At 42.1% G+C, this 27,565-nt stretch overlaps 1 long non-coding RNA gene across 2 annotated transcripts in view; it reads right to left on the bottom strand.

Annotated features, from left to right (window-relative positions):
* Window positions 1-1,780: 1,780 nt before the first annotated feature.
* LOC136463278 (uncharacterized) overlaps window positions 1,781-27,565 on the bottom strand; it is a 31,424-nt gene continuing 5,639 nt past the window's right edge. The window contains exons 3-4 of one of the 2 annotated variants that reach the window (XR_010760965.1): window positions 21,234-21,380; window positions 11,215-11,300 (exon numbers count right to left, since the gene is read on the bottom strand). This is a non-coding gene — a long non-coding RNA (uncharacterized lncRNA). Of the gene's footprint in view, window positions 1,925-11,214; window positions 11,301-21,233; window positions 21,381-27,565 lie in introns of those variants that run through there. The other variant, XR_010760964.1, reaches the window with a different exon arrangement.

Raw genomic sequence — 27,565 nt, 5'->3', positions numbered from 1 at the left:
GTGTTGGCGGTGCTTAACTCACTTTTCTAATTGCCAACTTTCATATAAAACTGCTAAAATAACACCAAGCTTAGACATAGGGCTTTGGAACTAATAATTTCCATAAGTTTTGGTTTTTAACCATCTGTAGGAGGACATATCGGGATTACACAAAAATGAGCCTAAAGTATACAAGAAATACAACATTATAGACGTTCGACGCGAGCCCAAGGGGGAGGCGGCCCATAACTATGCAAAACATGACATAGAAGAGAGGAGAATATGGACAAAGCCAAATCAAATCACCTCGTCTCTACAGAATACCTAAAAACCCCCACTCTAGAAGCCCAAAGGACGTCCTCATTGGCTAATTTGGCCCTAGCCAGGGGTTGGCCAACCCCTAAGGGTGGATGACCCCCTAGCTCCGTTTAGCCCGAACTTTGGTTGGTTGGTTCCCACCGCCTCACCAACGTTGGTTGCATGGGTATTCATGAAGGATTTGGTCCTAAGGATGGTGGTTTGCTCAAGATAGAAATGCATACAAGGAAGCACAACTCCACTCTATCTCCACCATCCATCTTATGATGGTTTGATCCAAGGGCTATGGTGGAGAGGCACGCAGATTGCTGACATGGTGCATTGAGTGGCCTCCATTCCTCCTCTCAACCTATAAATACTCCCTCACTCCCTCTCATTCAAGACACAACACAACACCTCAAGGCAAAGAGCTACACCATAAGAGCATCACTCCAAAGGGCTTAGGACCTAGCTAGCTAGTAGACTTGGATAGGGAGAGATGTGAGGGAGAGTTCGGGGAAGCACTAGACTTGTTGGTGTCTCCCCACCTTGTACCTCAATGAACACCTATGCTATACTTTGTCAGGTTCTCCCGCTAAGTGAGTGTCCATGATTCTTTTGATTATAAAGTCTTTTGATTAGTTAAGCTTTACTTTTACTTGTTTGCAGGTTCATTATCCATCCCCATGGCGGATACTCTAGTAGAGGGCCCTGATAAAGACGGATAACCCTACGCACGCTAGAGTAGTAATTGATAGCATAGATGTGGTGTCTAGGTTGGATGTTACCTTCGTTTGCCTTGTACTCCACGGTTGAGGGGTAGGCGGTAGGTGGTGACAGCCTTGTTCATCCCTTGTAGTCCCCCACATCCAGGTACGACATAGAACTATAGGCCGGCATCACCTGGTAGACCAAGTGCCACCCGGCGCCCGAACTAAGCAAGTGAAAGTAAAGTTTATCTTCTCATAGACCCATTAGCCATAGGAATCCATCTCTACCCTTTCCAACTTTAACCTTGTGTTGTCCTTGGACAAAATAGCTAGAAGAGGTACCTCCATTCCCTATGGAAAATATGATACCCTGAATACTTCCGAGTGAAATGATACAATGGTAATTCTGTGTGCTTGCGAATCATTTCTATTTGCATTAAGAAATACCAACACTCCGTGAGCCCCCGAATGCATGGTTCGGTGAACCCAAAAGCACGATATGTCATGTGGCAGAACCTCCTAAATTATAGGGCCCACATGCACCTATCACTGTCCAATGACCTCTGATGACTATGCATATGTTCTCGGTAACTTAAGAAGACTATCGGGTGTCCTCGGAGAACCCTAAATCATCCACGATTTTTCCAAGCAGGATCCATTAGAGAGTCATTGCAGTATTACAACAGTTTATTCATTAATATACATCAGAGTAAAATAGCAAAAGTCTTACAATAACTTAGTTTACAAAACAGTTGTTTCAAATCTTACAAACTAAGTATGATTATTATTACAAACCTTAGTAGTGGAGTGGCATTAGTAACATAAACATAACACACAAAGAAAGTACCCTGCCCAAAGGTCACACATTTACTTATCATCATCGATTTGAACAACAGTCATGTAGCACAGTCCAAAGCAAACCTGCTCATGAGACTCACCTGCAACAAGGGTTAACGAACCCTGAGTACAAAAGTACTCAACAAGACTTAACTGAAATAAAAACTGATAAGACTTAGGAATGCAGGCTCAGGGATTCAAGGTAAGGCTTTAGCAATAAACAAGGTTCTTTTGTGTAAAAGCTCTTTAAAAAGATTCTTTCTTTTAACATTTAATCCTTATCAAAATCATATATGAATCTGCCATGATCCGTATTGAGATCATGACCTTCATATCAAACTTTTTCTCAAAACTTCCTCAAGTTTCATTTATTAACTACGATGATAAACAGTGAGTTGAGTCTCCATAACCGAGGAGCAACAACGATTCAAACCGATTATATCCCAGCTGGGGATTCCCAACCACACGACATATGCAGGTCCCTGACCTACATATACCAACCCACCCTCAGATCCTCTAAAACAAAAACGGGTCCACGCCACCCGAGAATATAGTACTCCACCAATCCAGCCCATTGCCACGTGGGTACACGCTACTCCCGCCATCTCTCCACTCCTAGTGCGCGAGTAGCCATTCTCGTGATAGAATAGCTGGGTTAAGGCTTACCGGAGCATGTGGCCAGTACTACAAAGTCTCACCTCATGCAATTCAACAATGGACGGTTCTTAATTGATACAGGCGGAAAGAACCCGCTCACAAGACATCCATGTCTTGTGGCTCTCATACACCGTGTCCACCCGGTCTAGATTTATTACTCCACATGCTCATATCTCATGATAACATAAATAACCAGTTGTATCCAAGAAACCATTTATATCTCACAGGTGACCGGTAATCACCCGACTTTTATCGTTCTAAGCATGGCTAAGCATAATTAAGCATTCTCGGATTGAAACGGGTAACAAGGTTGATATGGAAAAACAAGGTTGGTAATGCACCAATTAGGTTTTCACTCAACTCCTAATCACTTAATGCAGTATTTAAAAGCAAAAGCGATACAAATTTATAAAACACAAGGTAGGTTTAAATGCATCCGGGGCTTTCCTTGATTGTCAGAAAAATCAGGTTCCGGAGATATTCCACAGATATCAAACCCGACCTCAACAGGTGGATTAACTTCCTCAACAACTTGGTTGACTACCACATTCTTACTTTCGTTCACTACACGTAGCAACAATGCCATGTTTAATATGATGCGCGATATAAAACATGATGCTTGACGATGGATGAAAAAGTTAGTAACTTGAATACAACTTTCCTTTGCGGTACAATTGCAAACCTACAACTAACTAAACCTTTTCATAAACTCAAACACTTACTTTAAGCACCAAGGATCATTATATGCTAATGACCCAAGGTCATCACCCAATCCAAAAATTCAAACAAAACCTAAGTCATTAGGGTTTACTATTTGTTTTTATTAATTAATGACTAATTAATAATTATGAAATAAATCAACTTTCTCCAAATGGGCTCAAACTTTTTGTGTAGACTCATCACATGATAACTAAGTAGCAAAACAATTTTCATAATTTTTGGATAATTATTTATGCCTAGAAAAATCATACAAACCCCTTTTTTAATAAATTTAAGCAATTTTTATCACATTCAAAATATACTGACAAATTACATTTAATATTTTTCCTAAATAGCTTACATCTCAGAGAGGTCACACAAAAATTTTCATAAGTTTTGGAGCTCTATTTAATTCTACACAAAATAAACAAATCATAGCACTATTTAAACAATTCTGCAAAATAGAAAAATCCCTTTTTCAATTACATAGTCACTGACATCAGGGTCTCACTCGTCAGTCCTCGCTGACCACGGCGGTGAGTCCTCTGACCGGCGATTTCTCACCGACGGTGAGGTCTCGGATGATGGCTAGGGTACCAACGTGATCACCACGGCAAGGAGCACCAATTAGTGGCATTGATTGCACCAGTCACTGCTCAAACCAAGCTCGACGCCGGCCATGGTGGACACGGCGGTGTGGCTGCGCTACACCGGTGAAGTGAGACTGGTAGCAGTTAAATAAAATGCATGAGAAGACTCAGCAGCTCACCCCAAACATGCTCGAGCTGATGGCTGAACCGGAGGAGCAACAGGAAGGCTTGTCGGCGATCACCGTAGACATGGCAGAGCAACCTATCGTCGACGGCGGCATTTCGGCGGCTGTAGTGGATGAAAAGGTCATCCAACAAGACACAGAGCATCATGGCAACATGGTGAAGCTAGAGCTATGCTTAGCAAGGGCAGAGACGTACCATAGAGTGCTAGCCACTATGAAGCGAACTCGACGGCGATGCTGCCGGCCGTGAGGAAGAAAGACGACGAGCTACGTAACTCAGCGAAGTCAGGCTGCTAGAACTGGTTGGCTAGGTTTGCAATGAGTAGGTGGAGTTGTGGCATGCTTTGCTGAGACTGGGAGAGGTCTATGGCGATGGCGCGAGCTCGTCGGAGCTGGGCGGTGACGACGGGAAAAATAGAGGAGAAGAAACGGAGAAGAACGGCGACGATGCAGACTTTATAGCGCGGCCAAGAAGCAAGGAGAAGCCACGCAGCAGCCTTCCCATGCTAACATGAAGCCGGAGATGGCCACGGGCGCGATTGGAAGCCGTCGGAAGATCACCAACAGTGAGGTGTCACCCGCTCGCACTGTTCACTATAATTACCAAATTGCCATTCGATCTATTTTCGAATTACTCTCAAATTTGTATGGTAACTCAAAAATCTCCAAAAATAAAAGTTGTTCCAAATTCAAAGTTCTACAACCTTGCTTTAACAACCATACTCAAATTATGTCTACATTTTAAAATGTAACTTTAAAATCAAAAGGGGACACTTTAAGAACTTATCGCTTTTTCAAATTACTTCAAATTTTATATAACAACTTTGAAAACTCCAAAAACCAACTTTGTACAAAATGACAAGCTCTACACTTTTCCTTTTAGGCTCAACCCCAAAATGTACTTAGATTTTGAATTAGGTTTTCTAGGGTAGAATTAAACGCTGGAAATTAGGGTTTTCGGAATCCAATTCAATACAAAAGTTATGAATTTGATTCATCCATACAAGTCAACACATATAACTATAAAAATAAACTTGTTTTAGTGAATGCATATCAAAGTTTTTACTAACACCAAAATGATGTGTAATGCATATGATGACATGGCATATTTTAGGGTTTAAAACACCAGAGGTGTTACACTCTTTCCCCATAAAAGAAATCTCGTCCCGAGATTTAAAGTCATAGGGCAAGTAATGGAAAAGGAAATGTGTCAATCAAAAACATTCAAAACCTGTCCATAAAATAGCTAAGGTCCCTTTACAAACATAATTTGTAATGACAGAGCACAACTAACATTATTCTATATTAACGCAAGAAATTCTTGAAACTGTTCTAGCAAGAAATCTTCAGATTCCCAAGTAGCTTCTTCCTCGGAATGTTGATTCCATTGTATCTTGTAGAAATTGATTGTCCTTCTTCATGTGACACGGTCTTTCTGATCCAGAACTCAGATAGGATATTCATAATAGGTTAAATCAGGTTCAAGTTCAACTCCTTCAACCTCAACATTCTGATCAGGCACTCGAAGACATTTCTTTAATTGGGAAACATGGAACACATCGTGTACAACTGAGAGATGTTCTGGTAACTTCAAGCGATATGCCACCTGTCCACACCTCTCCAAAATTTGAAATGGTCCAATATAACGAGGTGCTAACTTGCCTTTAACACCGAAATGGGTAACTCCCTTTATTGGTGATACCTTCAGATATACATAATCTCCCGTGTTAAACAATAATGGTCTACGTCGTTTATCTACATAACTCTTTTGTCGGGACTAGGCTATCTTCAAATTACTTTGTATCTGCCTAACCTTCTCTTCTGTTTCTTTCACAAGGTCAACTCTAAAGAACCATCTTTCCCCAAGTTCAGACCAATTTAGTGATGTTCTGCATCTACGACCATAGAGTGCTTCAAACGGAGCCATCTTAATGCTCTCTTGATAACTATTGTTGTATGAGAACTCAGCCAAAGGCAAACATTCATCCCACTTATTAGAATAGTTAAGGACACAACACCTTAACAAATCTTCAAGTACTTGATTTACTCTTTTAGTCTGATCATCAGTCTGTGGATGATAAGCGGTACTATACAGAAGTTTGGTACCCAACGAAGCATGCAATTGTTTCCAAAAGTTGGAGACAAACTGTGTACCTCTATCCGACACAATGGTCTTTGGTACACCATGTAAGCTCATGATTTGTGCTAAATACATCTTGGCATATTGGATAGTGGGATATATACTCTTGACTAGAAGAAAATGTGCTGACTTAGTCAGTCGATCTACAATAACCCATATTGAGTCAAAACCTTTTGATGTCTTGGGTAGACCTACGATAAAGTCCATACTAATATCCTCCCACTTCCAAGCTAGAATAGGCAATGGCTGTACTCTCCAGCGGACCTCAAATGTATAGCTTTTACTTTTTGACAAGTATCACACTTGGCTATATACCGAGCAATCTCTATCTTCATTTTGGTCCACCAGAATCTCTGTTTTAAGTCATGGTACATCTTATTACTTCCCAGATGAATAGATAACCTGGTTGTATGTGCCTCTTCAAGAATTGACTATCGCAAGTCAGGAACCTTTGGTACCACTAAATGATTCTTGAACCATAGCACACCTGCATCATCTATTCTGAAGCATGCTACTTTTCCCTTCCTGACACTTTCTTTGATATGGGCTATACCCTTGTTTTCTTTCTGAGCGGTAATAATTTGGTCTCGAATAGTTGATTCAACAGTTATATTGGTTGAACTACCTTGTTGAATTATCTCTATATTCAATCATGACATAAAGTTGGATCCATTGTCTTCACGGTCATGCAATTGCAATGACTCTTATGACTGAGTGCATCTGCAACCACATTTGCCTTACCAGGGTGGTAATGCACCTCCAAGTCATAATCTTTAATCAATTCTAACCATCTTCTTTGCTGCATTTCAATTCCGATTGAGTAAAGATATACTTTAAACTCTTGTGATCTGTATAAATATGGCAAGTATTACCAAGCAGGTAATGCCGCCAAATCTTCAAAGCATGGACAACTGCTGCTAACTCTAGATCATGAGTTGGATAATGTTCTTCATGTTGCTTAAGTTGTCTAGAAGCATAGGCAATGACTCGGCCTTCTTGCATCAATACACACCCAATACCAATACCCAAAGCATCACAATAAATGTCAAACGGCTTCTCGATATCTAGCTGTGCTAACACTGGTGCAGTGGTTACTAATCTCTTCAAAGTCTGGAAAGCTTCTTCACAGTCAGGTGACCAGACAAACTTGGCTTGGTTCTTCAACAATCTCGTGATGGATTTGGATATTCTAGAGAAATCTGGAATAAAATGACTATAATAACCCGCCATTCCCAGAAAACTTCGAACCTCATGAATAGTGGTTGATGGTTTCCAATCTAGTATATCCTTAACTTTGCTTGGATCTACTGTAGCTCCTTCAGCTGACAAGACATGTCCTAAAAACTGTACTTCCTTTAGCCAAAAGTCACACTTACTAAACTTGGCATATAACTGATGTTCTTTTAGGCGGGTCAGAACAACTCTGAGATGTTCCGCATGTTCTTTCTTGTTCTTGGAATATACTAAGATGTCATCAATAAACACCACTACAAACTTGTCTAGCTCAGGCATGAACACTGAATTCATCAGATACATGAAATGAGCTGGGGCATTCGTCAAACCAAAAGACATTACCAGGTATTCATATAATCCATATCTGGTGGTAAATGTCGTTTTGGGAATATCTTCAGGCTTAATTTTGATTTGATTGTAACCTGACCTCAAATCAATCTTGGAGAAAACCTTGGCTCTAGCCAGTTGATCAAAAAGTAAATCTATCCGAGGTAAGGGATATTTATTTTTAATTGTCACTTCATTCAATGGACGATAGTCAACACACAATCTCAGGGTCTCGTCTTTCTTTTTCACAAAAATTGCAGAACACCCCCAAGGTGATGAACTAGGTTGGATAAACCCTTTATCAATCAACTCTTGCAATTGAGTCTTCAACTCGGCTAATTCCTTGGGAGGCATCCTATAAGCTCTCCGAGAGATTGGAGCTGTTCCAGGCTTTAGATCTATTCCAAACTGAACATCCCTATCTAGTGGTAGTCCGGGTAAATCTTTAGGAAAAACATCTGGAAATTCACAAACTACAGGGATATCTCTAATCTCCTTGATGGAAGTTGCACAAACTTTTTCCACTGATCTCTTTAAGATTGGAAGTTGGATAAGAAGCTAAGAATTACTATCTGACAAACTCACCTTTATTGTCCTATTCAAAGTATCTACAACAGCTTTATGTTGATACATCCAATTCATTCCTAAGATCACATCTATATCCTGATCTTTTAGAATAATCATGGTGGTGGGAAAAATGTGCCCACCCAGGTTTATGGGTACCTGGTACACCATTTCCTTAGTACATAGACATCCCCCGGGTGACTGTATAAAGAAATTTTCCTTTGTTGCCCCAATTGGAATTTCATGCTTTATGACAAAGGTTCTATTGATGAATGTATGAGATGCACCAGAATCAAAAAGCATAACTGCAGGATGATCGGCGATAGGAAACATACCCAGCATCACGGGTTCTTCTTCTGGAATCTCCCCAGCTTGAATATAGAAAACCCGCCCTATCTTCTTTTCATTTTTGCCCTTCTGAGCATTTTGGTTATTGTTCTTGTCCTGAGCTTGACCCTATTGTTGATTTCTAGGAGCCTTCTGAAAATTTGGATTATACTGCTTAGGATATGGACATTCCCTCGAGAAGTGACATGACTTCCCACAATTGAAACATGGGTAATTGTGGCCTTGAGGTGTTGGAGCACGAACACCAAGAACATTTGACTGTTGTGAGTTTGGATAAGTCATGGCAGGATGGACATTTGGTTGTTGACCAGCTTGGAACTACGGTGGGCGATAAGGAGGACGATAGTGATTCACTGGATGATAGATTATCTTCTGTCTCTTTTGATTACCACTAAAAGACCCAGATGGCACACTCTTCTTCTTCTTTATTTCCTTATGCTGCCGATATTTCTCCTCTAAAGCAATAGCAATGTTAACCGCCTCATGATATGTGACATTGGTGTAGGTAGTCATCATGGTCTAAAGTTTGGTATTAAGGCCATGCATGAACCACTTCTTCTTCTTGGCATCAGTGTTAACATGCTCAGGTGCGTACTGTGAAAGGTGATTGAACTTGCCCACATACTGCATGACTGTTTGATCACCTTGCTTCAAAGCAAGAAACTCATCAAGCTTCATGGCCATAACTCCCTCCAGAATATAATGGGCACGAAAAGCAGTGCGGAACTCGGCCCAAGTTAACTGAATACCGGCTGGTTGCATAGCCACAAGGTTCGCCCACCAAGCACCTGCTGAACCTCTAAGCTATTGGGCAGCAAAAATAGGCTTCTGAAACTCAGTGCATGGAATGAGGTCAAACTTTTGCTCCATGGTACGAAGCCAATCACTAGCATCAAGTGGTTCATCAGCCTTGGTAAATACTGGTGGTCGAATATCCATGAAGTCGACATACATAGCTTCTTGCCTTTGATGATTACGACCATGGTTCCCTTGCATCATATTTTGATTGCTTTGAGCTAACTCACGAAGCAACCGAGCATTATCTACTGTTACATTGACCAGTGCCATGATAGCATTAGCCAAATTTGGTGGAACTAGTGGGGGATCAGGAATACCATTCTCTTCTTACGAGGAACCAGGAATAGTCAAACCCCGAGTACGACGCATCTATTCATGACAAACCAAATTTTTACTCACAAGCATTTATTGAACTATTAAAAGAGCTTACTACAAACACATTACATTGGGTTTACTTATTTATACACAAGTCTGCACTTAAGCAAGACTACCCCACTAGACTAGAACTCACTATTTTACAACTCTACTCTTCTCCTCGATCACCTCAAATCTCGTGATCGGTATCCATTCTAGAAACATTTCCGCCTTCATTATCACTTTCATTGACCATCACCACTTCTTCTGGATCTTCTTCTTCTTCCTCTTCTGGTTCATCATCATCTACTATGATGACACCTAGGTCCATTGCATCTGCCTGAGGCTCATGATTTGGATTTAGGAGATTATTCAGCCTATGGACTTCTTCATGTAGATTGGTATAATATTCTTCTAAGTCTTCTACATAGAACTCTAACTCATGAGCTTAGGCTCTAGCTACATCTTCTCTATGCCAAGCTTCATTTCTTCCTTCCACCATACGAACTAACATACGCTCGCAGTTCTTATGAGCAGTGGTGAGGCACCTCAATTGATCCTGTAACTTGCCCACCTAGATGGCATCCAAGGCCCTATCTCTAGTAGCCTATGCTAATTCTGCTGAAAGCCTCTGTATCTCAGCCTAGGGATCAGGCCTAAAGCTGCTACTGCTAGCACCGTCACTTCTAGGGGCAAGCTGGTGATGAGGAACTCCTTTGGGTCCAACGGACTTATGGGGCGTTATCTTGGTACGAGCCATACTGTAGAAAGCAAGATTTCAAAATAGTAAGACGATCTGATAAAAGTCTAAAGAGCAGCAAGGATGGATTACACTACTCAACCCAGACTAAGAGGGAAAGTAAGTAACAAGTGGATTAATTATGATGCATGAATCATCCGTACAAAACTTAAACATCAAAGCTCCTAAAGTATATACACAATAGTTCTTATTATATAGGGCATAATAAGATTACTACTCCACCACACAAAGCCTTTTTAATCAAATAAGGAATGGCGAGATAGAATTAAGATAAGTCAGAAGCAATTTGGACCAAATTAATAGGTTAAACTTATTTACCCCAAATCATTTTAAAATTTTTGTAAAACAATACTACAAAAACCTTTGTAATGGTCGCTCTGATACCATTCTGTGGCAGAACCTCCTAAATTATAAGGCTCACATGCATCTGTCACTGTCCAATGACCTCTAACGACTATGCATATGTTCCCGGTAACTTAAGAAGACTGTTGGGTGTCCTCAGAGAACCCTGAGTCATCCACCATTTTTCCAAGCAGGATCCATTACAGAGTCATTGCAGTATTACAATAGTTTATTCATTAATATACATCAGAGTAAAATAGCGGAAGTCTTATAATAACTTAGTTTACAAAACAGTTGTTTCAAATCTTACAAACTAAGTACGATTATTATTACAAACCATAGTAGTGGAGTGGCATTAGTAACATAAACATAACACACAAAGAAAGTACCCTGCCCAAAGGTCACACATTTACTTATCATCATCGATTTCAACAATAGTCATGCAGCACGGTCCAAAGTAGACCTGCTCATGAGACTCACCTGCAACAAGGGTTAACGAACCCTGAGTACAAAAGTACTCAACAAGACTTAACCAAAATAAAAACTGATAAGACTTAGGAATGCAGGCTCAGGGATTCAAGGTAAAGCTTTAGCAATAAATAAGGTTCTTTTGCGTAAAAGCTCTTGAAAAAGATTCTTTCTTTTAACATTTAATCCTTATCAAAATCATATATGAATCTGCCATGATCCGTATTGAGATCATGACCTTCATATCAAAGTTTTTCTCAAAACTTCCTCAAGTTTCATTTATTAACTACGATGATGAACAGTGAGTTGAGTCTCCATAACTGAGGAGCAACGACGATTCAAACCGATTATATCCCAGGTGGGGATTTCCAACCACATGACATATGCAGGTCCCTGACCTACATATACCAACCCACCCTCAGATCCTCTAAAACAAGAACGGGTCTCACTATTTAAATAATTCTGCAAAATAGAAAAATCCCTTTTTCAAATACACAGTCACTGACATCAGGGTCTCACTCGTCAGTCCTCGCTGACCATGGTGGCGAGTCCTCTGATTGGCAATTTCTCGCCGACGGTGAGGTCTCCGACGATGTCTAGGGTACCTATGTGATCACCATGACAAGGAGCACCAATTAGTGGCACTGATTGCACCAGTCACTGCTCAAACCGAGCTCGGTGCCGGCCATGGTGGACACGGCGGTGCGGCTGCGCTATGCCGGTGAAGTGAGGCCGGTAGCGGTTAAATAAAATGCGTGAGAAGACTCAGCAGCTCACCCCAAACATGCTCGAGCTGATGGCTGAACCAGAGGAGCAATAGGAAGGCTTGTCGGCGATCACCGTAGACATGGCGGAGCAAGCTGTCGTCGACGGCAGCGTTCCAGTGGCTATAGTGGATGAAAAGGTCATCCAACAAGACACAGAGCATCATGGCAACACGGTGAAGCTAGAGCTATGCTTAGCAAGGGCAGAGACGTACCATAGAGTGCTAGCCACTATGAAGTGAACTCGACGGCGATGCTGCCGACTGCGAGGAAGAAAGATGACGAGCTGTGTAACTCGGTAAAGTCAGGCTGCTAGAACTGGTTGGCTGGGTTCGCAATGAGTAGGCAGAGTTGTGGCATGCTTTGCTGAGACTGGGAGAGGTCTACGGCGATGGCGCGAGCTCATCGGAGCTAGGCGGTGACGATAGGAAAAACAGAGGAGAAGAAACGGAGAAGAACGGCGACGGCGTAGACTTTATAGCGCGGCCAAGAAGCAAGGAGAAGCCACGTAGCAGCCTTCCCATGCTAGCACAAGGCCGGAGATGGCCACGGGCACAATTGGAAGCCGTCGGAACATCACCGACGGTGAGGTGTCACCCGCTCGCACTGTTCACTATAATTACCAAATTGCCATTCGATCTATTTTTCAAATTACTCTCAAATTTGTATGGTAACTCAAAAATCTCCAAAAATAAAAGTTGTTCCAAATTCAAAGTTCTACAACCTTGCTTTAACAACCATACTCAAATTATGTCTACATTTTAAAATGTAACTTTAAAATCAAAAGGGGACACTTTAAGAACTTATCGCCTTTTCAAATTACTTCAAATTTTATATAACAACTTTAAAAACTCCAAAAACCAACTTTGTACAAAATGACAAGCTCTACAGTTTTCCATTTAGGCTCAACCCCAAAATGTACTTAGATTTTGAATTAGGTTTTCTAGGGTAGAATTAAACGCTGGAATTTAGGGTTTTCGGAATCCAATTCAATACAAAAGTTTTGAATTTGATTCATCCATACAAGTCAACACATATAACTATAAAAATAAACTTGTTTTAGTGAATGCATATCAAAGTTTTTACTAACACCAAAATGATGTGTAATGCATATGATGACATGGCATATTTTAGGGTTTAAAACACCAGAGGTGTTACATGTCATGAGCTCTCCGGCGCTCGTCGATTGCGTCGCCCTCGTGCTAGGTCATCATAGGTCTCGTCATGCGCCATGATCAAGGTCGCTAGGCATGACCCCTGTGTGCTTCCCTATTATGTTGGTAAGTCGCATTTGGCCCTGACTCCCAGAGGTTGTTCTTTAGGGTTTGACTCTGGCATAGCTTCAGTTGTTGCCGTGTGAGTGAGTCAAGGTTTCAAGATCTAACATGTAGCCATCGTGATGTCATGGTTTTCCTTTTCATAGTGGTGGGCCTAGTGGCGGTCGCCGTCTATGGTGATGACCCCATGGGGGCTAGTATCTTGTGCTTAAGGTAGGTGTAGTTGGGGACAGCCACGAAATTAGCGTAGCATGCCCAAGATGGCATGGTAAGCGCCTAGGAAATCCACTATCTCGAACATGAGTGTCTCTGTGTAGAAGTTAGCTTGACCTCTAAATGTCATGGGTAGGTCAACCTACCCAAGAGGAATGACTTGGAGCCTGGGTATGACTCCATGGAAAGGAGCACCGGACGACCGTATCACGGCTCATGACAGGCTCATGGTGTCATAGTTCTTGATGTAGAGGAGGTTGAGGCTGCTCCTGCCATCCATTAGGACACGAGATATGTAACACCCCAGGTGTTTGTCACTAGTTAAGCAATGGGTTTGAGCCCAAACATGACATGTTAAGTGGTGATGAAGGTGTCAAGATCAAATCTACAAGAGTGAGCTCCAACTTAAACTTGGACAACACACCCTTACTTACATGTGGACCCTTGTTAAGATTATGCAAGAGTAATGTTAAACATGCCTATTTCATGTACATTACATCAACATGCATCCATCCTAACCAGTGGAAAAGTTTCATGAAAGTTTGGAATCAAGATGTCACATGAAACGATAAGTTATAATCTTTCTTGGATTGCTTTATTAAGTGAATGGAATTATAGGTCATCAACCAAACCTTCCTAATTTGCCAAAATGACTCTAATTGAACTCTACAACAAAAGTCATGATGGGTTCATGTTGAGCAAACATCAAGAAAATGCCTCAATCGGTCAAAAACTCTAATTTAAGCTTTACCATGATGCTATTTTGACCTATGTTGACCAATTGCTTACATTGATTGCATGGAGTTGCACCTTAAATAAAAGTTGAAGTTTGAGTGGAGTAGAACAAACTTTGTTTTTGCACCAAGAGCCAGATCAGCTTGGAACTAAGTCAAACAGAGGCTTGAAGATTGAATCAGCTGCTGACTTAGGCTCCTGGTAAAATTTTCTAAGTCCATGAAGTGACAGCAGTAAGTTCACTTCTTTGCGACATTTTATTGTCCAAATTGATGTGGTAGCTCAATTGGATTCCTTAAGATGAGTTGAAGTACCTTTCATGGTGAAAACAATAGATCAAGTCTCATCAAATTTGGAGTTCATTTGGATCTTCAAAAATAGTTTTGAAAATAGCAAAAGTTTATGTTGTCACTTAACTAACATCGACATTGGCATTCCGTGTTCTCCAATTTAGTTAAGCAACTCAATTTGGTCCAAAGATAAAAGTTGGAGTATACATTATGGAGAAGAGCGTGCAAAAAGATGGCACCAGTTTGACCATCAATTTTGGAGTTTATTAATCGTTGTCAATGCATTGACAATGCCATCTTGTAGTGTAATTAATCGCTAATCTACTGCCCTAATGACCATGGTACCTAAATGAAAATTGTAGAGCAGTCCATGTAGATCAAACTTCATTTTGGACCCAATGTCTGATTTGGCCTAGATCTGGCCCAAATCATGTCCCACCTTCTCCAAGTCGCTGCCCGCCAGGTGTTCGATGAAACACCGCATGGCCACAGTGCATGGACGCCGCGTGCCCCACCTCCACTATTGCACCCTATACCTTGCTGCATCCTTGTCTAGCTCTGCTCCATGTCCCTGTGCCCTCTAGAAGTGGACGCCGAGCCTCCCTCGCTCTTCCTCCCTCACCCTCTGCACTACACGCGCGCGCCAGAGCGTGGTCGCCATTGACGCCACTGAGCGAAGCTCAAGCTTCCACTGCTGCTATAGGCGCTTCTCCCTCTCCTCCTCCACTATAGTGCCTAGCCATGCCATGCACGTGCTGCCATGACCCTAGCCGTGCTGGCCCTCTCTTTTCCCACAGCACCGTCGCCGTCTGCCGCTACGTCATGATTTCTATGGTCGGGCCACCATAGGCCATCGCTGGCTAGGCTGGCCCCTTCCTTGGCCGCCTGTGGGTTAGGCCACCGCCATGCCAGCCATGCCCTTGCCTTCGCCATCATGCATGCAGCCGCCAGCGAGCACCACCGCGCCGGGAGCTAGCCAACCTGTCGGTCCTCTGCTCTGTGCGACGACGAAGGAGAAGGGAAGGATCTCGTGCATAAATAGAAACTTTTGGAGGGTTCTAAATGTAGATCTCGTGACTCACTTGAATAGTGCTATGAGACTGTGGGTAATTTAGAAACAGTTCAGGGTCTCTAGTGCAAAGTTGTTTTTCCTTTATGCATTTAATTTGGCTAAAACTTTGGAAAATTGTAGTAAATTGTAGAAAAATACAAAAATAGCAAATGAGGACTTTTTGGAATCCTTGTGAAATTATATATGCAATGGATATATAATATGGCATGATTTAGTTTAAAGTTTGTGCTGTAAAAACAATTTATGTAGTTAGGTTTTTAATACTAGTTATGTCTTGTCTTTTTCATAACTGCAGTGGTTTTGCTCAAATAAATGTAAATTTTTTATGGTAGTCTACTAATGCTATGTGTATGCTGTGGTAAAAATTTCAGGAGTTTAAGTTTGATAGTTTAAGATATATAAAAATCACAAATGCCCTGTGTTGCTTTGCTCCTATTCTAAATAGGCCTGCATGTTTGTATTAATTGGCAAAGTTAAGTTATGAATCATGCATTGATGGCAATAAATGAGTTGTAGTACTTTTCTTAAGTTTTTCAAAAAGCTAAAAATCATAATTTTTTGTTACGTAGATTTTTAGTTATAGTTGCTTAAATTTTTGTGGCTGTTTCTTCCCAAACCCTGATAGGGTTGCCTTGTTGGTATTGTGGGGCTATTTTAATAGTAGAATTAGCTCCAGGTGTATATAACAAAGTTATTTAGAATTTGCTAATATTTCTAAAAACTCTAGAACCACAGTTATTAGACATGTAGAACTCTAGTTATAGCTGTTTAAATTTGCATATTAAATTCTATCCATGTTTTGGATAGAGATGCATTTGTTGGATTAATTGACCTTGTTAACTGTAGAATCATCTTAAGATAAGAATAAGAAAGTTGTAGGTAACTTCATAAGATTTTCAAAAATTTATGATTCATATTGGTTGGAGGTCTAGAACTCCACTAATGCTGCTTTGAAATTCCTATCAGTTTTCTATCTATAATTGTACCACTGTTGTTTGGGCTGCATGTGCAGTTTTGCTTGTGCAATTATTTTTGTGGTGTAAATGATGTTTTCTGTGGTTGTAGTGAATACCAAAGTTGTGTATAATTTCATAATCTTGTTTGTGTTCAAATTGTATGACCATAGGCCTGATAGTTTAGGAGTTATGAATTTAACAAATGATCTATCATGTTTGGTCTATGCTCTGTGCAGATTTGAAGGATTTTATTGTTTGACCTAGTTAAGTATGAAATCATATCTTAGTGATAATATAAGAGTTATATTGCTTTCCTTAATATTTCCAAATTATCCTATATGACCCCTTTTGGTGTTGTAGACCTCCAGTTATAAGCTTGTAAAGTTGCATGACAGAATCTGTCCAAGTCTGAATAGAGGTGCTCAATTGTACTTGATTGACCTTGTTAATTGTGGAATCACCTTATGATGATAATAAACATGTTTTAGATAATTTAATAAGATTTCTATAAAGTTAAGGTTCATGCTTGTTTGATGTCTGTAACTCCAGTTATGCATTTTTGAAATTACTACTACTTTTCTATCCTAGTTCTGTGTAGATCTGAAACATTGACATGTTTGACCTGGTTAGCTTTGAAATAAGCTTTTAGTGATAATAACAATGTTGTAGGCAATTTCATTAGCTTTCCATAAAGTCTAGGATCACCTTCTTTGTATTCTTATATCTCTAGTTATGGATAAAACAAGTGACTGTTGTGCGGCTGCCTAGATTTCTATACATGTGCTAGGTGATTACTTTAGCTTGCTCTTGTTTTGGCTAAACATGTTGGTTAGTTCTTGATCGATGCATGTGTGCAATATTTGAACTTAAGTTCACTTGTATGACATGCCTAATATGCTTGCTATCCCTCTATAATAGGTTGTGTGATGTTTAGTTAAATAACTCTAGGTGCTTATGTCTTGCATGATCTTATGTTTGCCTTGAATGCTATTATGTGATGCGTCTCATATTACCATTCTTCATATTCAGGCACTTGCATCTTGCAACTCATCTAGGTATGCTAGATGAACCATGTGAAGGACATGATGTTGGAGCCAAACCCAAAGACGGTGTATGGTGGACCTATCCCAAAGATGGAAGGACTGGACAAGTGCTAGGATAGGAGATACTCGCCTAGCGAGTGTCGTCTAACAAACACTATCCTAGTGTTGGATCCTAGGCAAGCCCCGGAGCATTCTAAGTCTTCTATGTTTTTACAAATATCACTTGAGTTCTTTTATGATTGATGCATTAGGTTATAAGAGTTGATCGAAACCACTTGATGCATAGAACTACCTTGTCCAAAAATATACCTTGAACCCTATGTAGGTCCAAGATTGAATGTATGCTTAGCGATGCTTAGACCGGTAGAAGTCGGGTGATTTCCTATCACCTGCGAGATATAGGTGGATACCAAAGCATGGTTGGCTATATTTGCTATCGTGAAAATAACCATGTGTTAATAATGAATGGAGACCAGGCAGGATGTCGATAGAGAAGCAACAAGGCATGGTGGTGTTGGGTGTGGATCTATCCCTATCTGTGTCGGTTAAGGACCAATTTGTTGTACGTCGTCATGTAATGTTGAACACATGCCTATCACTTAGTTGGCTGGATAACTCATTTTGACCACGAAGCTGAGTAGCTCAACTCAGGCCAGAAGCCGGGAAGTGAAAGTGCGCACTCTGGCGGTAGTAAGGATGTGCGGGGAGCCATTGGCGTAAGTCCAAAGGAGAGATTGACCTCCTAGCAGAGTGGATTCCCTGAGAGTGTAGCGCTGTTTGGACCCACGAATTTGTTCCTGAGCTGTACCAAAGGTGACCCGAGGCAACCACTGATCAGGTTGATTGGGTGTGTGTTAGGAATAATTCCCCAGCTGGGTTGGAATCGATTCGAATCGCCGTCTCTCCCGGATAGTGAGAACTTGACTAAGCAGCGGCAACATAGAGTAACTTAATGGAAACTTGATGGTTATGATGATGATATTCACATTACTACACCGGCTATGGTTACTATTGCCTATTGCTAAATGATATTCCACATGTTTGGCATAGGTTAGTTGCTAATCTAGATATGAATAGCTATAATCAATTTGGTTATCGAATTGTAAAAATGTATAGCTCAACTAGTGGCTTTTATGCAAAATTTTATCAAGCTAGCTCCACCTATAATGCCCTGCATACTCAGGTAAGTCTAGCTGAGTACATTCGAGTACTCAGGGTTTATCCCACCATGTTGCAGGTGAAGTTCTCGGCCTGCTGAAGATGGTGGCTAACCGCCGGTGGGCTCGGTGACTCTATATTTACTTCTCATCTATATGCTTTTATCAGAGGATGTCACTTATACTAGCAATGTATTTGGAACTTATATTAATGTAATCATTTGAAAGCTATGTTGTTTTCACAAATCAGTTTTGAAACCCAAACTTGTACTATTATTTGTGAATCCATTCGTAATATTATTTCTGCTGCAACTCTATGTATGTGATGTGTATTTGCTTAATCCCTCGATCTTGGTTATGATGTTGATTTACCGAGGTCCTTCGTGACACTCGGTGGACTACCAGATTTATATAAGTGAAAGTATGCGTGTGTCAACTTGTTAGCGGGGACATCCGTACTTGATCTTGTATAAATTGGGCGGTTCTATCACAAGATAGGCGGGTCTTGCCGATGATCGGGTCAACGACAAGGGGAAAGCGCCCCCCAGTTGTGGAATGTGGTCGGCGTGATCCTTTTTGTCAAAAGTCATCATGGTTTCTGACCATTTCAGGAAGGCCGGGGTGGCCTCACCCAGGATGGCCGCATTAACCTCTCTATCCATGATCTTTTATCGGCATCTAGACTCGCACGTTATTGGTTCACCAAAAATTAGGAGACACCCTTTTGGGGTCAGGAAACACATCCACCTTTTCCTCATTGCTGGCAGATCCGAACGGCGCGTCCGTGCCGGTGATCTTGTAGTTGCCCTTGAAGTAGCATTTGATGAGATCACAGTCTTCAAGAGTTTTGGGGTCAGGAAACACATCCACCTTTTCCTCATTGCTGGCAGATCCGAACGGCACGTCCATGCCGGTGATCTTGTAGTTGCCCTTGAAGTAGCATTTGATGAGATCACAGTCTTCAAGAGTGTGTTTGACTAGGTAGCCATGGTTGTGGCACCACAACTTGACTAATTTGTCGAAGCTGATGTGGTTGAGCTTGCCATCCTTCTGCTTGTGTACCCTGTCGACTGCCATGACAAACTCACTATCGCAACACCTCTAGCTGTCCTTCTTGCCTTTCCCCCACCGAGTGTGGTCCCTAGCCTTGTTTGTGGGCTCAGCCTAAGCCATGCCCTTATACTTGCAGAAGATTGCCCGGACGGCCACCTCGCTGGAGGCATGGCTTGTAGTGAGATCGAGTAGCTCCTAAGTTGTCCGTGATTTGCTACGTCTGAGCTTGTGGATGAGGGCTTCATTGGTCATGTTAGAGATGAACGCTCCAATCATGTCCGCATCTATGATGTTGGGAAGCTCGTTGCACTGCTTGGAAAAGCGGTGGATGTACTTGTGTAGAGTTTTTCAAGCTTTCTGTTTGTGGGCTTTGAGATCCTAGGAGTTTCCAGGGTGCACATATGTGCCATGGAAATTCCCTACGAAGATGCGCTTGAAGTCTGCCCACAAGTGGATGTTGTCTACGAGGAGGTGCTCGAGCCATGCTAGGGTGCTTTCCATGAGGTAGAGCGACAAGTATTGGATGATGAAGAGGTCATCATCCACCCCGTTCGCTCGACAGGCGAGGCGGAAGTCTTCTAGACATACGACAGGGTTGGCGTCCTTGGAGTATTTGGTGAAGTTCGGTGGCTTGCAGAACCAGGCTGGGAATGACGTCTATCAGATCTTTTTCATGAAAGCTTGTGGGCCACAAGCATCTGGGCTCGTACTACGCTGAGCATCTCAGATCCAGGGGTGTCATCCGTGGTTGTTAAGGTCACTGTCGTTGTAGTGTAGCTGGTCCCTGTTTTCCAAGTCTGGCTCAGGGCATCTAGCGCTTTGGGCTGGGTGGGCATTGGGGTTTCTGACATAGCGGCTACATGCTAGGGAAGGTTCCTGCCCACGCTCTGCTCTATCTTCTTTGGGCTAGAGCATGGTCAGTGCACGATGTCCCTCAGGGGCGCCGCGCGCAGAGATGTGTACGACACTGACCTGAGGGTGTTGTCTCTCCACGGAGCTTTGAGCCTGTTGTACTTCCATGGCTTCCAGCAAATCTCATAGCTCCTTATGAAGGCGCTTTCCCTCATTGGTCGAGGGCTCAAGAGCCGCTTGCATGATCATTGTGGGGGCCCATCGCATTAATTCGCCTAAATCGAGTGTCATCCACTTGACTGACTCAATTTAAGCAAACCAACATCGTTGACTCCCAGGAGCGCTCCTTGACATCTCCTCTTCAAGATCAGGTTGAGTATCATACCACAATAGCCTCCACAACTCAATATTACATCTCATCATCGGAGCACATAATAATTCAACGGAAACATATATTACAAGTCCTATTAAATATAATAAATTAACTATACAACATAAGACTAAATATAGTGTGAACCAAATGACTCTCTTACCAACATCGCTATGCTATGAATCAATTATATATCTAGTAACTAGTGGCCGCCTTGCCCATTGGCATCGCCACCATAGCTTGGACGGCACATGCCATTCACCCACTATGCCACCAACGATAGGGCGAGATTGCCACTATTATCCTATACCTGCAAAACAACTTAACGGTAGCACCGTGAGTATATTGCATACTCGCAGGGCTTAATTCCAACACATAATATTTGGTGGATGCATAGGGTGATTATAAGGCATTTGTATAAGTGCGCAAAGAAATGATGTTCATTAAAAGTATGACATGCTATTCTCAACATTAGAGGTAAAGGTGTTTATCATTATAACCGAAGTGCTCATAGTCCATCATTCATACTACCATGGGTATAGAAAGAAAGAACAATCATATAGTTCCATCCCGAGGGACTCTAGGCTTTCAAGACTCTATAGAGGTGTACAACTGTACCCACACAGAGAATCGGATGAACCACCATACCTGAGCGATAGGTAAGGGTTGCCTCATGTCCCCAACCTTTCCCTAATCTGGCCCAAATGTCACATGAAAGGTTCAACTAGATGCCTGGGTCAGGTTTCCACCATCTTCCCAGTTCCTTGGGTCAGGCTTCTACTCCATCTTCCTGGTGTCATCTCCCTTGCCAGTTTCATGGATAGACCAATCACAATTAGTTACTTGGCTTACCAGCCCATTTACGGTATGTGGTCTGTATGGGTGGTTACTCAGACTCACATATCCCAATACACGGTCCTTAATGCCCCATGAGCTATGTCGTTTGAAATCCCACACTGACAACAGCCTACCCCTTGCATGAGCAAGATATCCAAGTTATCATCAAGATTATCACATTAGGGATATCATCCCTTAGCAAGATTAGTAAGGTGAGTCAAGTTATACCCTCATTGGTTTTAGTAGTTAATTATCCAGGTGTAGCATCCTACACGCGTGAGTATGAGTTCCCTTCTCACGCTCAACTTCTACTGTTGCCCAAGCAACTAAGCAATAAGCATTAAGCGTTCCCATTCCCATTGTTTAGATTAAAGGCTTCTAACAGATTAAAGAGTAACTCTAAGTGTTATGTGAAAGAGATCATTATCGAACTCTACATGAAATGCATAACTCATAATGCAACTAGATAAGTATCCAAAGTAGGGTTCATAATAGTAGGGTGCCTGCCTATTGGAAGAGCAAGGATCCCATAGCTTGGAACATCGCTGGACGTCTCTCCGATATCACGTACCTATATATATGTCCATGTATGAGATACTTATATTAAACATGCAAGAGGGAGTGTTCAGGTACACATTGAAGGACTGTCGGTTTGTGTCATCGGATTGTCCGGCATGAATGTCGGACAGTCCAGTGGTTTTGGGACTGAAAGGACCTAGGATGCCGCCTAGAGGGGGGTGAATAGGCGTTTCTAAAAATTAACACCTTTAAATGCAGAAATAATTAGTAAAGGGAGTTTCCAAATTGGAAACTCCAAATAAGAGTAACACCACCCCTCACAAGTTTGCCACAGAGTATACAAGGTATAAATAATGTATCTAGAAGCTATAACCCTGCAACACAAAGTTAGAACTAAAAATAAATATTTTCAGCACAGAGCTCTAATACCGGACGTGTCCGGTATGCACGGTTTCTGCAGAACGGCCCCGAACTTGCTCCTTTCGATTTCTATCTTCAAACCTGGCTATAGGTACCTACTAGAGATATCAATATGCACAGAGAACCTGCACAAGAGCTAGAGCAACACAAATATCGAATGAAATGAAATTGAGACACGATATTTATTTTACCGAAGTTCGGACTCGTTCGAGTCCTACTCTCTGTTGAGGGGGCTGCGGGCGACCCAGCAAAGGTCAGCCCTAGAGGGTACCACGAAGGTCACTCTAGCCGGAGTCTTTTCCAACTCCTTTTCCTCCTTCCACTAAATGATTCTAAGGCGGCAGAATTGACCGTTACAAACTTTCCGAAGCAACCACAATCTCTCGGTTGCTCTCCGGCGACGCCTAGCCGTCTAGGACCAAAGAGTCCAAGAGTAACAAATGCGAATCATGAGATTGACAATATGCACAATTGCTCAAGTGGTGGCTTGCTCTCTTTTTCAAATTCTCTCTTAACCCACAAATTGATTTTGTAATTTGGATCACACACTCACTAAGAGAGGGTTTAGGAGAGTTGGCAAGGCTCAAAAACGTGTGTCTATCTCAAGAGAATCAGCAGCCTCCAAAGGTAGAGGCTTGGGGGTATTTATAGCCCCCTTGGAAAACTAGCCATTTTATAGCCATTGCAATACCGGACACGTCCGGTATGCATACCGGACATGTCCGGTATGACTTACATTGCGCCAACGGTAACTAAGTTACAGTGAAGTTGAGAGGTGTCGGAACTCCCGATGAATGCCGGAACTCTCGACCCTCAGCAATTTTGAAAACCATGTAACTGAGTTGAAGTTAGTGAGGTGTCGGAACTCCCGACGCAGGCCGAAACTCCCGACCCTCAAGACTTTTGAAAACTAGCCGTTGGCCTCTGGTCATCCATACCGGACACGTCCGGTATGACCAGGACAGTGAACCCTCCAAGTCAGTTGAAGTGCAAGACGTCGGAACTCTCGACCCATGTCGGGACTCCCGACCGTCGAAACTCCCGACCTACATCGGAACTCCCGACGAACCAACCCGAGAACAACAATTTTACAACTGCTGGATAAATACCGGACACGTCCGGTATGAATACCAGACATGTCCAGTACTGCTAGACCAGCAAGAAATCAGTTAGCTCTTTTGTCGCTCAAATACTCAAAACTCACATGGGTTGGCTTGAGCACTTATGAAACATTATCTATCAACATGATGCATCCCTCTTAATAGTACGGCATACCTATTAAACTCAAGATCAAAGGAAAAATGAATTTATACCACTTGAGTTGATTTCTTTTGAATTGATGCCGTCCCTTCCAATCTTCATCAAGTAAGGGTGCTAACATGTTGATGTTGATCTTTTCACTTGAGCATAGCCATCTTTGAGCATGTGACTTGATTCCATTCATCAAATTTGAATAATCCCAAATGTATCAAGTCACTTCCATCAAATACTTCATTATAGATTTTATCCTTCACATCAATATGACCATCTTAGCTTGATTAGTACCTCAACTAAATGCAAGTACTTTCTTCTTCACCCTAGCTAGGTTCTTCGGCCGCCAAGCCATCGCTTGCCCTTCACCCTTGCTTAGTACCTCGAAGCCTTTCCTTGCTATCTTCACCATCTCAAGCCATCAAGTCACATCTTGTGTTGAATCATCCATTCATATGTATTGTTATCTCTTTCATTTTAATTTAGCAATCTTCAAATATGAGACCATTCCATATGCAATCCCTCATGTCTCATTAACTAATAATCACGAGCTTGCTTTCACATAGTACATGGAAATCCCACAATAAATAAGCCTTCACATGAATTCCATTTGCATTGTTGTCTTGTGCTTGAACTAGATTGTTTATACAACAACACATCATTTTGGCTTTCATTAAGTACCTGTGAGATAACCTATTACCTGTCCACACTTAGCAAATGGGTTAGTCCTTTAATCACGTTGTCATTCAATCATCCAAAACCCACTAAAGGGCTAGATGTACTTTCAGGGACTTAGTGGGAAAAGGACATACTAGGAACATCAGACTCTCCAAACTAAGATCAGACTCTCCGGTATGAAGTCTGTGCTCTCAAGAAACTCCTCTGTTCATGATTTATAACTTATCGGACACTTCGGTGCCTGTGGCGGAGCCTTCGGTAAATTATAAGGGCTTAGCCTCTTTTGGTGGTAAAAAATGAGATATGCCCTTTGGTGCCAAAATTATGTCTAGATGATAGGGATATTCTATGGAGCACAATGAAACTTGCTTCACCATTTTTGGAGTTCAAACATATATTCTATGACCTTTACAAGTTGGGGTTATGCTATTATGGTACAACGAACAGTCCATGAATTCAGTAGACAGTCCACCTGGGATGAACACTCACGCCGATGGATAGTCCGCGAGAACGACGGACCATCTGGTAAAATGATGAACAACTCAGATGTAAAAACATTGGAGATGATTCTCGAGGCGTCCGGGCTCCAAATTGAGTGTGGTTTGTTCCTATGGCTTTCTAGTGATGTGGGGAAGCTTCTACAAGTGATGGATGTGACATGCATGGTGGTTGTGGAGCTCATCCAACAACAATGGTGAAAGGCATCATGGGAGGTCATGGAGCTTGGTGGGAAGGCTACTGGGGTTAGGGAAGATGACATTGGGCTTTTGGGATGTGCTTGCCATGTTAAGGAGGGTCTCCAACCATAACATCTTGCGCTAGAATAGCTTGGGGAATTAGATCGACCTTGGGGCTCCTCCATGGCTTGAGCTTGAAGAAGATGAAGCTTGGGGCTACCTCCTTCATCTCTGGTGAGGTTGATGGCATGGGGAAGCATCAACTCGCTGGTGATGACCTCTAGCAGCTGGTGGCTGCCATCCTCCTCTTCCTCTCCTTCTTCCTCCTCTTCCTCTCTGCTTCTCCCTTCCCTTCTCCTTCTCTTCTTTCTTTCCTTTCTCTGGTTCTTGTGCGTGAGTGTGAGAAGGAATGAGGGAGAGGGCTGGTGGAGAGAGTAGATATTTGTGAGTTGTGTGAATGACAGGTGGGGCTAGTGTGTGTGAGGTGTGGACAGTAAGACATTTGCATGTTACAGGTGTCGCTGCGATCTGACAGATAGTCCATCGTGAATGATGGACGCTCCATTAGCGCACGAGCATGTCTGTGTGTGACAACACAACACCTGCATGGGACATGTGTCAGCACATGTTGACGGACAGTCCACCATGGGTGACGGACAATCCGCCAGTGCTGGATTGTGCCTGATAGACTAACTGGCCGTGCAAGGGTTTCGACAGACACTCCACCATGACGGCAGACCCTCCATCAGCGCACGGGTTGGCTAAGGTTATCCTAAGTCTGTGAGATTTCCTAGCGGATGGTCCGGTGGTGATGTCGGACGATCCACCAAGTCGGACAATGCTCGGTCTTGGCTGGGCTAAGCACAAGTTGATTTCCAAATTTTTATGGTCTAGATGCTTATGACAAATTATAGCGGTTTTCGGGTCATGACAACTCTTTCCCCCTTAGAGGAATCTCCTCCTCAAGATTTGAAAGAGGCCAAGGTGATGGAAACATCAAGGTAATTTGGAGTATGATACATTGGTGAAAAATCCAAATGTTAGACAAGGTGACTTTGAGAGTAAAGTTTAGTTAGACAAGGGTGTATCTCAAAAGAGAGTGCATTAAGGACGGATTGGCATAGGAAATGGCAAGCAAATTTATATCATCCATGCAATAAGGATAGCATAAATTAGACATCAAGGTATGGTTAATCAGAGTTACTCATTGCAACAAGGAATAGGTTTGAAAGGAGCATCACTTTCAATAAGAATGTCCATTTTTGAGATGTTACAATGGCCGCGACAATTCCTTTGATACTCGGGGGCATCCATAAGCTATTCATGTGGTTGCAATCCACATGGAGCCTTGGTTCCCTTGCATCCTCAGAGGAGAAATGTTCATACCATTGTAAGGCACACCATTTATAAACATCTTATTGAGGAGAGCAATGCAACACGGTTTCAATAGGGATGTGACCAAAACATACAAGGAGATATGTTGGTCATCAAAGAATTTTTGGAATAGCTATGCAAGTTAGGATAGCTCACTAGTGTGGGTCTATGATGGATCATGATAACATATTCCTCGACGCCTGCGCGCACCTAGCAGCACCACCACGTGGCTAGCACACATAGGGAACTCTAGGTTCCATCGTAGCACCAAGGTCAATCATCATAATACCATAATAGAGCACACCAACAAGCGCAATTCCAACTAGCACAAGATGAACTTGTGTAGACCAAGAAATATACCAAGGATGTGGATATAAAGATAAGTAGGCATAAGACAATCATCCACATAGAGGGGCTAGTAAGGCAACTTGAAGGAAATGAGGCTCAAGCAATATCATAAAGAGCCTCATTGGATAGGTTGAGATAGCAAGGTGGGAAGATCAACATGCATGCTGGTTCTTTAGTTATCACCAAGAGGTGATCCTACAGTTATCATGGTAAAAAAGACATAACATTGCAGCACTGTCTAGAACATAGACAAAACCTAACAGGGTATTTGTAACATCTATAACTCTTAGACATGTTGTTATAAAATCATGAAAAATTTGGACAAGCTAGATAAGGAAGTTATCTACAATTCTCGGAGCGTTCGGGCTCCAAATCGAGTGCGGTTTATTCC

The sequence above is a fragment of the Miscanthus floridulus genome, chromosome 7 (genome assembly GCF_019320115.1).
Source record: "Miscanthus floridulus cultivar M001 chromosome 7, ASM1932011v1, whole genome shotgun sequence".
Taxonomy (NCBI): Eukaryota; Viridiplantae; Streptophyta; class Magnoliopsida; order Poales; family Poaceae; genus Miscanthus; species Miscanthus floridulus.
This window is presented reverse-complemented; position numbering and strand designations above follow the sequence as displayed.